This window comes from Macrosteles quadrilineatus, unplaced genomic scaffold (genome assembly GCF_028750875.1).
Source record: "Macrosteles quadrilineatus isolate MER2022 unplaced genomic scaffold, UCM_ALF_1.0 Scaffold_4__1_contigs__length_99947679, whole genome shotgun sequence".
NCBI lineage: Eukaryota > Metazoa > Arthropoda > Insecta > Hemiptera > Cicadellidae > Macrosteles > Macrosteles quadrilineatus.
In genome coordinates, this window is record NW_026542597.1 from 50,431,175 (window position 1) to 50,447,022 (window position 15,848).

The following is a 15,848-nucleotide window of genomic DNA, read 5'->3' on the forward strand; positions in this document are numbered from 1 at the left end:
TTATTTTTGGTTTTACATATTTTTATATATTTATTTCACACCGAAATACTTAATTCACATGCAAATAAAAACATAGTACTCAATTATTATACCTAGTAAAAATCGTTCAACATTTTGTAATAAAAACATAAAAAAGAAAGTGACATCACACCGAAATTTCTTAAAAAACTGGAAATATATAATGCTTGTGCTACTGGGTAACTCAGACTCACGTAGTTATAAACTCTGTATCTAAAATCAGTTAAATCTATTGAGGAAGACTATTTAAATAATAAAAAAGAGATTTGAAAACTTAAGCTCATTTAAAAACAGTATTAATAAGTTTATAAACCCATACAACATTCCTATGTAATATTTTTTTCTGAATACGATTTAAAGGAATATATCGAACGAATGTATGTAATTGAATCTCTGTAGAATTCATGATGTTCTACATTTTCTTAACGTTAGTCAATGATTTCTAGACATTGTCTAGTCAGGGAAGATATAAATTATTTAACAGTTGACTATTTACTTATTTGCCGTCGAAATTTCTCAGATTTAGATTATAAAATCTATAATGATACAACCTACATAATATCACCATTTAATTTAATGTTACAACTATTCGTAAGGATTTATCATTGATTTAGATTTTTCACAAACCTTAGGTATCCTTAACGAATGATTATTCCCTATATTTATAATGCAAGCTGCGTCACTTTCGAGTTTTAAAGTTAAAACCAATTCAAGGGTTGCAAAAACATCTCTTGTAAAAATTCAATTAAAATCCAGCAAGAGGATTGAAAACCTCAAGTGAATTCCTAAACTGTTAATAATGAGATTCTAAAACTTCTGAGTATTCAATAAGAGTACTTTAGAGGACAAGTAAAGTTTGAGCTCACTTTAGTTAACTTTCACAAGATTATTGGAGCTAACGCAGCTTATAACACGCAGCTATTTCAATTTTTAACATTTCTTACAAAACCCATATTTTGATGTTAAGTATATCAAAGCTGATCAAATACTTTTTTTTTAATTATGTTATCACATTAAATCATAAAATATATTTTTTGTCAACATTTTAGTTATTTTACTTATTAAATTGTAATAGTTATTTATTTGATTTCTCTTGTTGGACGAATATACGATGATGACGAATTACTGATACTTGTAGTCGTATATGTTGCATTATTACTACGCTTTACTTATTAATTATTAGTGGCGTAATAGTTACTCAGAGTAAAACAATGTACTATAAAACTACAAAAAATTATACAAATGAAACTGTTATTTTTTCGGTCACTCGACACTAAATAATACACTATTTAGAAAAAAAAGTGCTATATTTAATCGTAGGTCATAGTTTATTTAGCTATGACAAAAGTAGCTACCGCTTTTTAAGTAATTGTATATTATTTAGTGATGAGTAACCGTCAAAAAAAGAATAATAATGAGAAAAATTATGATAATACTAATCTATGCCTTAGTCGTACATACCGGAATGAATACATAAAACTTGAAACCGGCGAAAGTGATCACTTAGATATGGTTAAATATCATGATGTATTTTTTACGAAAGAAAATGTAAAACAATGAATTATAGATTCCTGTAAAATGTATAGAACATGACATAAACACAGTCACAGCATTGACAATAGATTATTAATAATTCAGTCCAATCTTTCAAACGTGGAAACCAATGCAACACATGTATAACATGTTATAAAATATTCAACTTTCCGAAATGATTGTTACAGCTAAATTAACAGTTTAATCAGAACTAAGCATGCCATTATTCAAAGAGTGTTTGCTATTCGTGAGTTCGCATTTGAAATGAAACTTATGAGTGTTGTGCAGGAACGTGGAATATGAAAATTTATAAAGGAAATGTTCTTTATTGCATAATGTATTTCAACTGTGAATATTAAAAGACGGTGGAGTGTTTTAATACGTATTTCATGGCATGTTTAATTTTTTCCCGTTTACCGGGAGTACCATAAAACAAACAAAAAAAATTCTATGTCTGTGGGATGTCGCTTTTTTCGATACTTCAGTAAGTTAAGTTAATCATTAAGTTAGATTAAGTTAAGCCACGAAACACCAAAAATTTGTACACGTTTTACACATTGGTAGATTGGTAACATTTGTCTCTTGACTCCTAAGCCACCAAACTGGTAATTTAGGCTGATATATTAATGTTTTAGAAGGAAATAATAAATATTATTAAATTTTATTTTTTATAATCGAGGAAATAACCAATGACGCTAATTAACTTACAACGTAATGAAGTCAAGTCTATTGATTTATATTATTTGTCTACATACCTTTTATTCACGCTAAGTATACATATATATTCAAATGTTGGATTTTTTTTTCTTTTTGCAGAAGATTATTATCTGCTAAAAGAAATACATGAAGCAATATTTTACATATCAGGTTTTCTTTAACTTGTGTCCGTAGCATTTTTCTTACTTTTGAATTTTCTCCATGTAGTCTATTATTTCCATTCGCGTGTGGTATTTGGGGAAACAGAAGGCAGCAAACTCGAAATACGTTGGAATACATTTACACGCAGGCCTAGAATATGGTAAAGGCTGAGTATTTCGTAGTTTCGTAACGTTTGTAACGAGTCCAATATTTAGTAAACTTAGAGTTATTGTATCTCATATTCGTATAGAGTTGTTTTCAAAGGTAATTTTAGTGGGATTTAAAAGGATTAAATGGAATTAGTTTATTGTGCACCAACTATATTAACAGTTCTGTAATAATAGCAATAGTTAGGATAGCTAGTCTTAATTGCCTGCATTGTCATAGGATACAAGGGAACTTGACCTTAATCAAATCTGCAGATTACAAAGTAAATATACCGTAGATATACAAAGTGCTAAATTTAGATCTACTTACAGTGTAAAATATCAATCGTAAATATGTAACCGTTACGTAATAATTACTATCAAAGTATTAGTTCAAATAAAATTATATAGGGCAAGTATGCATTGCAGTATAGTTTTATAAAATAAAGTTATATGGTGCAATCCGAAAAATTATTGTAGTTTTGATTTTTTGGTAAGTAGGTTTTAGTCATACTTATTAGGGGAGTAATTGGAATAATCCAAGTTATGGTACCTCAATACAAAAAAATAGGTACCTCACCATTCATTCACAATTTGTGTTTTTTTAAACTATGTATTATATTTGTCCATTGATGTTTGTGTAAACTGTATTGTTGAATGAATATAGATATGTTCAAATGGAATAAATCACTATAATTAACTATCTGCAATATTCGGATCTATATACGTGTATTTTATATTAGCTACAGTATAATTGTCATTGTTACATTTATAAAATGTCACTTCTACCAGATTTTATTACTTAATCATTCAACAACTAACTGGCTGCTACTAGATCACTATTTTAGTCCGGCTATTTTTATATGATTGCTTTATTTATACAAATTCAAATGGACACCTATTAGCAGATGACTTGGACATTGACCAACTTAAAATCAATGTCAACTATGACAAATCTTGCATCACTATGACGAGACGTAAGCCAGCTAAGATCTGGGATATGTTAGACATGCTTGACGAGTCTACTAATCTAGCTGACCCTGCCACTTTTTAACACAATTATCGACCGGTTTCCACCAGAACTGCTCCTCTATATCCACATTATGGTTAGATCTGTGTAAAATAACATTGGCATTTTTATAAATACGGTTAAAATTTTATAACATTCAAAAATTGTATTTTGACTTGTGTAATGGAAAAAATATTTTTTTTAAGCAAATTATATCGGAAATATATTATACTCTGTAATTACATGTGTGGTATTCTTTGAAGTTTTTAAGACAAATTTTTTGTTGCTATTTTAAGTTTATTTATATGGTGATCACATATGTTTGAAAAAAAAATGTGTGTTTCCATATTATTTAACAAAACTATTACTTAGGAATATTATTGAAATGTTGAAACACTTACTTTCAGTTTTCTCCTGGTTTTTTATTTAGCTGAATCAAGCGTAAGAATTTTCTGTATTGTTTTAATCAACTTTCCACACACTTTCTCAACCACGACCTTGTTTTAGCAATATATTTTTCATTTTAAACAGTTATATAATATCTACCAATCATTAAGGTTACACGAATTTAAACAGCTTCCACACAAAAATTATCCACAATTACACCACTATCCGGTTACGTTGATGCATTTTCACCATAGTTTGAATTTAATCACACCAGCGAGCATTACCAAAATTTTGGCTTTTTCACATTTCAACTCGCGAGTATTTTATGGCAGATCGGCGCGGTGTATTTCAATGTTGCCGAACGCCGCGCTGGCGGCATACTGGCCTGCTGTCGCCGTCTTTAGTTGCAGACGCCGCCACCGAAGCGCTGAAGTCACCCCTGCCTACGCATCTTTCCTACATCAGAAACGAAGTACCTTCTTCCTTCTGGGAATACTTATGTCCATGTCAATCGTAATCCTTGACCTGCTTTTTCGTTATGGGTTTCCTGCAGGAACTGTTAGCTTTCCACTCGATAAACTTTACCTCCTCTGTGTTAAAATGTATTAGAGTACAATTGTGTTAGTACTTTGTATTGAGTTGAAATTAACGTCAGGCTAAATTAGCAAATGGTCCTTTCTATACATTTTTATTAAAGGTATAATTTTAGAATAAAAATATCTCTTGCTTGTTACTTATTATCAAAAATTCATCTTATCTCTTAGTTAAGAAATAAACACATCAATTATACCCAATTTTAAAGATCAATTTTTCAACAATACTAAAATAATAGGTTGTTATTTAATTCAAATGCATCCTATTAAGAGTATGTTAGTTCGTAAAACGGCCAAAAATACTGCTGTGTCACTTAGAATTTAAAAGATGCAGCCAATACCTAAAACGCATTTTTCTTTATTTGAATCCTTATACAATATGTACAAATACATCACAAAACAAGTGAATATTTGAGTAGTATTAGAAGGAGATGTTTGTTTTCATAAAGGTTATAGTGTGAGCTTTACATTTATTCAAGTACGAATTCAAATATGTAGTATTCAAGTATGTACAAGGAATATGGTTGTATACAATATACTGTACTACATAAGGGTATTCTAAGCGTTGACTACAATCATTGGTTAACTCAATGTTAACTTGAACAATTATGAAGTGAAACTGGTGCTCAGTATGCCAACACTGCGAATGCGAAGTGTCGAATTTATTTACTTTATTTTCATTTCACTAATTAGTCTTAAAGATAAACGTCACTAATTTGGATCTGCCTCATTCTAAAGTGAGAAGCCTATTACGATCTTAAGCAGGTTTAAATGTTGCCAGTAGAGCTTTGAAGTTAATTAAGATTATACGATATCTCATTCCCATTTGTTATACATCTTTGAATTTTTCGATCACTTTTGAAATTTTAATTGTTTTTTGGACGTGTATTATTCCTAAATTTGTTATACTTGGTTTATAATGAGAGATATTAAAGTTGTAATTTATTGCTAAGACGTGTTCATATAATGTTATTCTAAGACATTTTAATATCAAGAATCATGGCTATATTTGGTTTTAAAAACTATTAGACCTACGTCATAGAGGCAAAGTGTTTAAGGAAAGTGAAGAATTTGAGGTTGAAGTGTCAAAAAGTAAAAGAAATTTAACTATTCGTGCTCTTGCATATTATCAAACAAATATTAATCATTTAGTTACCAATCTATGTTTAATATTTAATGTTAGAATCTAAATAACTCTAAGCTTTTTTTGTGTGTTTCGATCTTTACGTTTTCATTTAGATATATATTACATTGCAGAGTAATTCTCTATCAAATAGAAACCATAAATTGGAGGAAAACTATTTTTGGCTTAGCAAATATTTTATTTCCAGAGTATATAGCGGGTTTTCCAAGAAGTACAAATATATTTGTATCTAACAGCATTTCACGACATGCATTGAGGTTGTTACAGTAACTATGTGTTAGACCACTTATCTGTTGAACCGACATATATCCTTGTAAATATATACGTTATGCGTATTTGCGAGTGCATATGACAAACTATTCTAAAACTTCAAGCTACAGACTTATAAGTTATAAAAAGTTACAACAAATGGTAAAGTCTACAATAGTTGTAAGGTAAAAAAGAATTAAATCAACATGTGTGTTACATTCATATAATAAGTCGCCTCAAAAAGTAATAATGTTGGCCAATTGTAAATCACCAAATTTTTCAATAGAAGCATAACAATTCGGTGAATCAATCGCGACAACATGTATTGTTCACTTAATTACACCTTTTTACGGCATTTCATAAACTGTAATGAGATATGTTCCCAAACTTGAGTAAGTTATTTAAATAAACAAATTGCAAATTAAGTTTCTATTAAGTTTTTACAGGACTGTCGTCTACAGTCAGTATCGTAATCAAGTAGAAAAATACTTTTGCCTACCATATATAGGTGTTGTAATATTTATATTTAAAACATTTGTAAAATTTAAAAAGTGAATGTATTAAAAGTTTTCCCTTGGGACACTGAACACTGAATAGTGAATAGCTAATAGATATTATATTAATAAACGTCTCTCAACGTCAAGCCTATAAATATGCATGTGATATGGTCACTCTGTTTGATCCAACATTAAACTTTTATAATTCCAACAATTCATTACATTGATTATTTTAAGAGCAACAAAGAAAACACAAAAATCTCAAAGTAGTACCAACACGAAATAATAAAAATGGTAAATCTTGTTCTATATTTAGACTTTATTACATTTAAAGTCAATTTAGGACTGAGCTTATGGAATGTTTCTATAAAACTATCATGAAAAAGGAAAATACGAATATACATTTTTTGCAAGATTTTCCTTCTTTGAACGATAAGGTTAGTGATAGTTTCGCCAACCTGTCTTGCTCCGAGCAATAAATAAAAGTCTAAAACAAACGAAGAGACTTTACAAGAGCAATTTTTTCATTATTTTTAGCTTAACATAATACATAATCCTCACTTATTGTGTAGGTGGTTTGTTATGCTTTGGAAAGTGGGTTATTGTGTTTAAAAGATCTTCCCATAATGCCAAAATGCCAAAGTTCCTTTTTAAGAGAACTTTATGGTTTTCCTTCCCTCAGGTTAAATAGAATTTTAAATTCTGCATACATGGAATATATTTATGAGGATTTAAAATAATCAGGTAACAATACAGAAACAAAAATGGGGTTGATGAAGTAGCACAGAAATTCGCTCTTTTAACTTATTTTTGATCTTGAATAAGGATGTTATGGTAATGTTTTATCCGTGTTTCTTAAGGCTTATTACTAGATGTCCTAAATAAATAAAACCAAACCAAAACACAACAGCAATTATCGACAATAATTAACATGTGCTTTTTTGTACAAAATGTAAAATAAAATTACTTAATACAATATTATTTCGTTTCTATTGACTTAATGAATACTGTATGACAAATATAGTTCAAAGGCCAACGAGTGAAGATCAATACATTTTACGTTTGGCTTTATTGTTACTCTACATCACGCCTCTTTCCCACACGCAGAGGAGAGTGTAGTGTGTTTAGCTGCAATAGCTTCTATCGTTGCCGTTCTGTATACGTTTACATGCTTACATGATCCTAAACAGAAAAAATCACATTGTATTTTTTTACTCGGTAGAATTGTAAATACCTGCCCTGGTTTATCGTTTACAAAGCCATAAAATTGAATGTTGATTCACACAATTTTAGTAGTTAAGGTGTTTAGAGTTATTTTTGAATTTCTGTAGTAGGAAGCTACCATAGAACAGGTAACAGATTTCTATTCTGAACATAAGGTCAACATATTATAATGCTTTAAGAGCTTTCCTGAAGAAAAAAACCACGTTTCCGCCTTACCTTTAACTAAAACATCAAACTAATTGATTGGACTGTGAACCACCAATTGATAGAAAAAATTAAAAAAATTCTCGTAAATAAAGTTAAGACTTAAAAGTCGTACACAACTCTCAAGATTTTGCAAGGCCGTGATATATTTCTATTGGAACACAAAAAGCTTGCACGACGTTTCTTTTGTCTAAGCCTAAACAAAAGCTTTACAAAAACCAAACATCGTCGTTCAACGCCTATAAATCAATAAAAGATGGAAATTAATTGTAAAAACAACGCCATTAAATGTTAATTTTTTTTTCAAAATAGCATTTTAGTTTTATTAATATTCAACATCATTATAATTATTTTATATGTTTACTTTCTCTAAATCCCCTCAAAGTAGTTGATTGTCCTCTTCCTTAAGGATGAACTGATTATTTAGTGATTCATTAATAATTCATAGTATGACAAAATATTACACATTTTTAATCCATATTCAGTATGTGTTCTTAGTAATAGTCGTACTCAACGCTTTAGACTAATCAATTTAATCATTTTATCGAACGGTGTTGACAATAACCTTGGTTTTCACTAACCTGTTTGGATGGGTTGAAAATGAAATTATATAAAAATGAAAATCATTCAATATTGAGGGAAACTAAAGGCCGTGTGGTTCTTTTTTACAGTTTACATTTAAATATTTTACATCTATAGGTTAAACTGTTATAGGATCTTTATCACAAATATGAAAAACAGGAGACATTATGTTGCAAGCAGTTTCTTAATAGCAATACAAGTTCACAGTAATATTTTAGTCATTAAAAATCGGAAACCTGCAATCATTGTTATATAACATAACGCAAATAAATTAATCTTAAGAATTATAAAGCTAATATTATACAGAGTGTCTCTCATGTGAACCAATGGCTACAATTTTATTACGAGAAGGATAGTTAATATGTTATAGGGCACTCCTTTTATATTTTAAGATGCATTTTTTGGATGGTTTAGAAAATTTAAAAAATATGACCCCCATTTTCCACAAAGGCAGGCCACAATAAAATTGGAACACTTAGTCATTTATATGGTGTTTTTGAAATGTAGATGCGAGTCTAACATCTATTTTAATCTTTGTATTTTGTTTCTAAACTTACTTGTTTATGAACTGTATAATGCATAATGTACACCAAAAGCCATTTTCCTCATGTGTAACACGCTGTAATTCCTGAGCACATAGTTTTACAGATGAGGAAATGTCATTGATAAAAACGTATTCAAATCGCATTTACATTCTGAAATAATCTTAAAGGGTGTTCCTATAAAGAATATTAAAGTTGTCAGCCATATTGGAGAATAACCCTTCTCAGTCATTCATATCTTCGAAATGGTTATTTCAATTGAATTTAGAAAATCATTACATATTACTGCACAAAGGTATATTGTCAAGTTGAGGATATTACTCTCACGATGGTATTTGATTCTGGGAAATTGTTAGAAGTTGAGCTTTTAGTCAACTTAAAGATATCTCCTCTTGAAGATCGATACTCTTCAATAGATTCAGCGCAGTTCTACTGATAACTAGCCCTCAAACTTACTTAGAAATGTTGATAGGCACACGTAAATAGATATTCATTAAAATGTATCTTTAAGATAACAACGAACTGTATATTGAGGATGGAAAAAAACGTTTCTAATGATAAATACATTATAGATAGCTATACTTCAAGTAGCATTATGTTTATATTTCTCTTATAAATTTATGTATAAAATGCCATTACTGTTTTTCCACTCCAGGAATTATCTGTAATTAAAACCCAGTTGCAAGTTGGTTAACTGCCATATTTATAGCATTTATACAGTTTTAAAAACTCTAAAGTGATGAGTTTTTTACTAAAATACGTAGAATCTTGTTTCATATCACCAACGTTATTCATCTCAATATTGTATAAACTTATATAAATTTAATCTTTTATTTACAGAATTGACTCCTGTCGCTTCAGCTATTAGCAGGAAGGTCCTATGCTTGCGCACTTTAGTTCGAATATAAATAAAACTAATGATTGTTTGCTGTAAGAAACAACCTGTAGGTTAAAAGCTTGTCTTTAGTTGTATTTAGTTCCCTTAACAATAACAACAACTATGGATTGATTGACGAGAATAATTTTCGGGAAAAAGGTTCTTATAGATAAGGAAAAATATGGATAACTGTCCATTTATATGATCCGGTTTTGTTTAGCAATACATGTATAACGTTCGGTGAGAGTAACAACAGTAGTTGAGCTGGGACTCAGCTGTTAGCTCAATGGCAGCTATTTTTCCACAGTGATTACATTTTCTGAAATAGAGTGGATGGATTAACTTTAGTCAGTAAATGTCAAATGTTCATAACACAATCATACGTGATTATTTGGTCTATAATTTATAACTTTTGATATACTTTACTGATAATTTTTATTTATGTAATCATTACGATAGTGAACTGATTTTATGAGAAGCAATGCCATGATAGATTTGTAAAACGCTTGACAGTACAAATATTGTTTTTATACTTGCTTATGAATACACGGCCTTATTTACTATGTAAGCCTTACTTTCTGCAATATGGCTTACTCCCAGGAAAGTATTAAAAGAAATTTAGCTTTTTTTAACTGTGTTGTTTTATTTTACATACAATCAGCAGTGTGTGGGATTTATTAGTAAATGATATAATATTATTATTTTCCAGATGAGTTGTTAACGTAATCTTGTAATAATTTAAATCAATAGCAACTGGATTTTAATTCATTTTTATTAAGCTTACCGGTATATTGTACTTGCATATCTAAATACAAATATAAATGAATGCTTCCAAAAATATTCCCGCCAACAGAACTTGTGACTTGTTTCTAATCAAATCAGCATGGTAATCCTTGGTCCATTTGGAAGCCTTGCTAATCTTTTGTTAAACTATTCATGAATGTCCCATCATCCTTCATGAGCTTAGTTGGAATAACAACGAGCAAATATTTTGTCATATGACATTCTTACACTGTGACAAAATATGAAATTACAAGGTAACTGTCTGAGTTTTGATGCATTCCTCAGATATAGGATGGTTTAAGGGACAAAGGAATAGCCTTTATCCCCTACACACCCACATGAAAGTAAGATATATTACAAAATACTTTTTTAAATATCTACTATTGTGTTGGAAAAATCTTTTTTCCAAGAACAATAAATACATCAAATGTAATCTACCTCATTTAAAAAGAGAGAATAGATAAAGTGATACTCTTTTGAGTAGCAATAGATAAACCCAGATCTTAATAGTCGGAAATAAATTTTAAAATGTTCATAAACCTAGAAAATGCTGCTTCTCGGTGATAATGATTATCATGCTCCCGCAGTTTTAAACAAACCCATCTATTAACTGATTCATTAACCTTTATATGAACAATGTAGCCAGAAATAGTTCCAAAGTACCGTAAACAGTGTTTCATAGGCATAGCAAACTTTTATAGCAAAGATTGCAGTTTTCAGAATCATTGGAGCTCATCCAAACCCGCTCTTCTAATGTGTAATCTTTGTAATAAGGTCGCCTCAAGCGACCAAGGCGGAAGTAAAGATACGGTTTCTAACTAGATTTTTTTTTTAAATTTAAGACGTTTTTCCTCTTTATAGTAGATTGTATAATCTGCAACTCTCATGAAATATTTTAAGGGCGACTTAAATAAAAGTAGGAGACATACGAAGCCTTATGTAGAATAAGTAGTTTTGCACAGTGTTGCATGAAAAATGATATTGACAAAATAAAAACTACGTTTAGAATTTAAAAAATAATATTTATCCTACGGATATTCTCATTATTAGACTCACTCACTAAAAACAATCCATTATAAATTGAGTTAAAAGTGTTTAAAGTTTATCGTGGCTTAAAACTTGTTTTTGCAAATGTTATATTAAAAAAAAATATTGCATTTATTTTCGTAGTTATACGTTGCCTAAAATGTAAATTAACCAACATTGTAAGTGACCTTTTTATTTCTGTTGTTACGTTTGTTAGATTGGCCTAGGAATAACAATATATTTGAAAATAAGTATAACATGGTACAAAACATTAAAAATAAATAGTGTATTTATACTATATGATAGTAAGTTAAATATTTCCGGTCCTTTGATGTATCATGCTGATTTATAATGTACTTCTGGATATAATTGAGACAATGGAACACCATATTAAACCATAGCTCGTGTAGTGAGATACTTCCTACTATTAACTGAAATTATTATAAAAACTTAAAGTAGGCCAGCTCGGGTGGTTGACATGATTGAACCTCTGATTGACACACAATATGATTGATTAATGACTTGTCATTTCTGAGGTTGACAACTGGGGGTTGATTGTTACCATATAGGGGTTAAATGTATACATTTATCCATGGCTCTTATTAGGAATTAGGAAACGAAAGAGTAAAAAAATATATTTTTAAAAACCTAGTATGGTAATAAATGTATATGAAAACCTACGCCAATATCTTCCTATTTTAAAATAACGTTTTACATCGCAGAATACATTAAAGTACAAAGTATCCGGCTATAAATCTTCTGTTTATTTCCGTTAGGGCCTTTCAGGCTACACTTTATTACAAAACAGTAAGCTGTATTAATTACTTTTACTTAAACATTATCAACCTATTGTTTTTAAACCATAACGGCATACTATGATCTTTCAAAATTGTTCAATATAGACAGTTATTAATCATTAGGATGTAAAAATACGAAAACTATTATAGCAACTAATAACGTCCAGATAGTCACGGATTAAATTCATTTACGTAAAAGTGGTAGTAAATATTTTTGTTAATAGTTGGTGCAAAACCTAATTATTTCACTACAAATTAATTAAGAAGATTATTCAGTTAGTAAAAAAGTTATCTTATGTTGTTTTTTTTATGTGACCAGTTTAACTTTTAATCACTTTTAGATGAAGAATTTGTTAAAAATAGTAGTTTATGAGTTTGAAAGTTGATGTGACGGCAAGCGCTCTGCAAGTTTCAATGAATAGCTAATGCCAATTACAAGCAACACGCTACGTTTATAAATATGCATCAGATACAAACGTCCTCCTGGCAGCACTTTATGTTCCTTGGTCGTTCAACTAAATTTTTACTAAACATGGCCTGATGTTTATGTAAACTATAAAGAGATATTTAAGGAAATGAACTTAGTTTCATCACCAAGAACGGGATTTATAATCACGCAAACATAAGTGAAATTAACAATTCGTTAAGGGTTGACTACTCGTTGTAAGCTGATTAGTGGTAAAAAAAACCTATTACGTTGATGAACCATCATGAATTATATCGCTTCAGCTATACAGTATAACACATTTTTTATATACAAAAGTATGAGAAAAATTCTTTGACTGTATACTTTTTGCAAAACAAGACATTGACGAAAAGATCTTACATAGAGAAACTGCCTCACTACCTGATAGTGCTGCTGTTGATAAGGTTTGTAGCGAGTACTGTTGATGTATATAGATCATTAAATATATCGTTTATTTAGTTTAAGGATTTACAGTCAACGGTTTATTTATACGAAACATTTTATTCACAGTTCAAAAAAGTGAATAATTATGACACATTTATCGAATAAATACATCTTAACAAATCATTTGAACACTCCTTTTAAATTATATTATAAAATGACATCAATCTCTTGTGTAGTTTCAATATTTCTTTTCATTGTGTAGACTTTGTTCGGAAAAAAACTTAAAATCATGGACTTAACTTTAAAAGTAGTACATTACAATGTACAAGAAATATACAAAACACACATCATGAATTTGCAGTTTTACTACATGTTTTACTATCCTTAATATAGCCTATTATTTATGCACACTTAATAAGGTAATTAAATTGAAAAAAAATGTTATTTCATTTTCCTTATGATAACAAACATGAAGACAATGTTTTTTACATTTCATTGAAGCCGAATTATAAAGAAGTACGGCTCACCATGAATTATACATTTAGAAACAAAACGCGCCACTTAAGCCAGCCTCAAGTGGTGGCGTTCTTTTATGAGCACTATAAAAAACTGGGGCTATGCTTCCGCATCTCTGCTGGTCTTTTATTTACTATACCCATATATTGTTATGAAAACTTCCCATACAACAGAACTTTGAAATCATTACAAAATGTACACGGTAATTTTTTAAATTGGTACACCATAAACTCGTTAAATATTTTGGAAATAATGTTTATATAATTTAAGATTTCCATACGTTTCATTTTCAATATATTAAAATAAGCTATGTTTGACTAACTTTATCATTGTTTCTATTCAAAATTGTAAGGGAAGATATTCTCGCTGCAGAAAATAATGATTTTAGTCACAAGATAAATATCCAAACATGAAAAATAGTTTAAAACTAATATTATGACATTGGGAGTGTAAAGTAAACAATAAATAATTGTATGCATGATATTAAAATGTTGTAATGGGCATTCGAAGGCGGAAATCGCATCTACAATTAAATAATTTATTCCATTAAATAACTTGACCCATTGTTTTAGATCCCGCCGTAGACTCACTAAAAAATATAGCACTCTAAGGTGAGAATTGTCATGAAATCTTCAATTACTATAACTAGCCCTAGGAAAATAAATTTTGACACTCATAATCAGGGTAAGCCAGGTATGATCCATGCGCACAACAAGGATATGCTATTTAGATCTACTTATCAAACTTAACAACATAAAATCAGTATATAAATTGCGTAATGTTCACCAAAACAGATTGCAAATAATAATGCATGACATCCGTGCAAATTATTTAGTGTTTATATAAACAGTAGGATATAAATTGTTATAATAGGAAAACTGTTATGTAGATTTTAGTGTGTTTATATGAATTTGAACAGATTCATGTTACGTTTTTGGCCTCTAGGGACCTCAAAATGAAAAATTAAATCCATCCCGGGTCCAGGTCTTACCATGAGTACTACGGTAATAGCTTATTCCCTATATTGGAAATTCGCTGAAAAAAGAAGTCTATAATGATTGTGTATTTATATTACATTTATTTTGTGTTGAAAGTGAAACTGGTTCTAATCACTTTTTGTCACGAGTTTATTTACATCGTTGTCTTTTCACTAATTAGTCTTAAAGGGAAACGTCACTTGCTTGGATCTGATTCGTTTCTGAAAGAGAAGCTAATTGTGATCCTAAGCAGCTTTAAATGTTGGCTGTGACAAAATTGAGTAAATTAATTAGGACTATGAAGATGTCTCTTTCCATATCTTGTACATTAGTAACTGGTGTGTCCAACAACTTTATAATGTACTTGTGCTTACGGCCCCTTAAATAGGTTTATATAGATATTACTTATTACTTATAATTCAATTTCTGTTGTTTAATAAATTACTAGAATTTCCCAAATTAATAATTTACGGTTAAACATTTGCCATAATGTTTGTCTTATGTTTTAAAAAATTATCCTATAATTATTGTTTTATGCATAGTAGTGTTTTAAATTTAAACATATTTCTTAAGTCTCATATATGATAAGAAACATGTATAAAATATTGTAAAAAGTATTTTTTGTAGGCCTACTACTAATTTGCTAAAAAATATCTTATTTCCAACTATAGACTGCAATTTCAAGCTTAGTATACAAACTGCTTTTACGCTATAATGAAATCTCAACTTAGCGAAATAAAACGTTTGTTAAATAAAAGTAAAATAAAATAAAATTTTTGTGGATAAGTAACTCACATAGTGCTTCACATGTAAGCCCTACTAGATTGTTCAATGTTGTTACATTCACTGACCCAATTCAGTTCATGGTTCATGGTTCATGGTATAATGGTTAGGTCACATTTTCAGGTACTTAAGCATTTTTCAAACATGTTTATATTGTTTTACCATCAATAATAATGTGAAAAACAAAATTTATAAATTTAAGGTTTAAAAAGAAAATACGATCAGGGCTTTTGGGTTTAGTAGCAAATAAAAT

The 15,848-nt window shown here is 29.5% G+C and overlaps 1 protein-coding gene across 1 annotated transcript in view; it reads right to left on the reverse strand.

Moving 5' to 3' along the window:
- The window catches only part of LOC128991873 (FMRFamide receptor), an 80,094-nt gene extending 75,779 nt beyond the window's left edge, over positions 1–4,315 (reverse strand). The window contains exon 1 of the mRNA XM_054415120.1: positions 3,966–4,315. The gene's annotated coding sequence lies outside the window, so the exon portion shown is untranslated. The remainder of the gene's footprint in view (positions 1–3,965) is intronic.
- Positions 4,316–15,848: the final 11,533 nt, after the last annotated feature.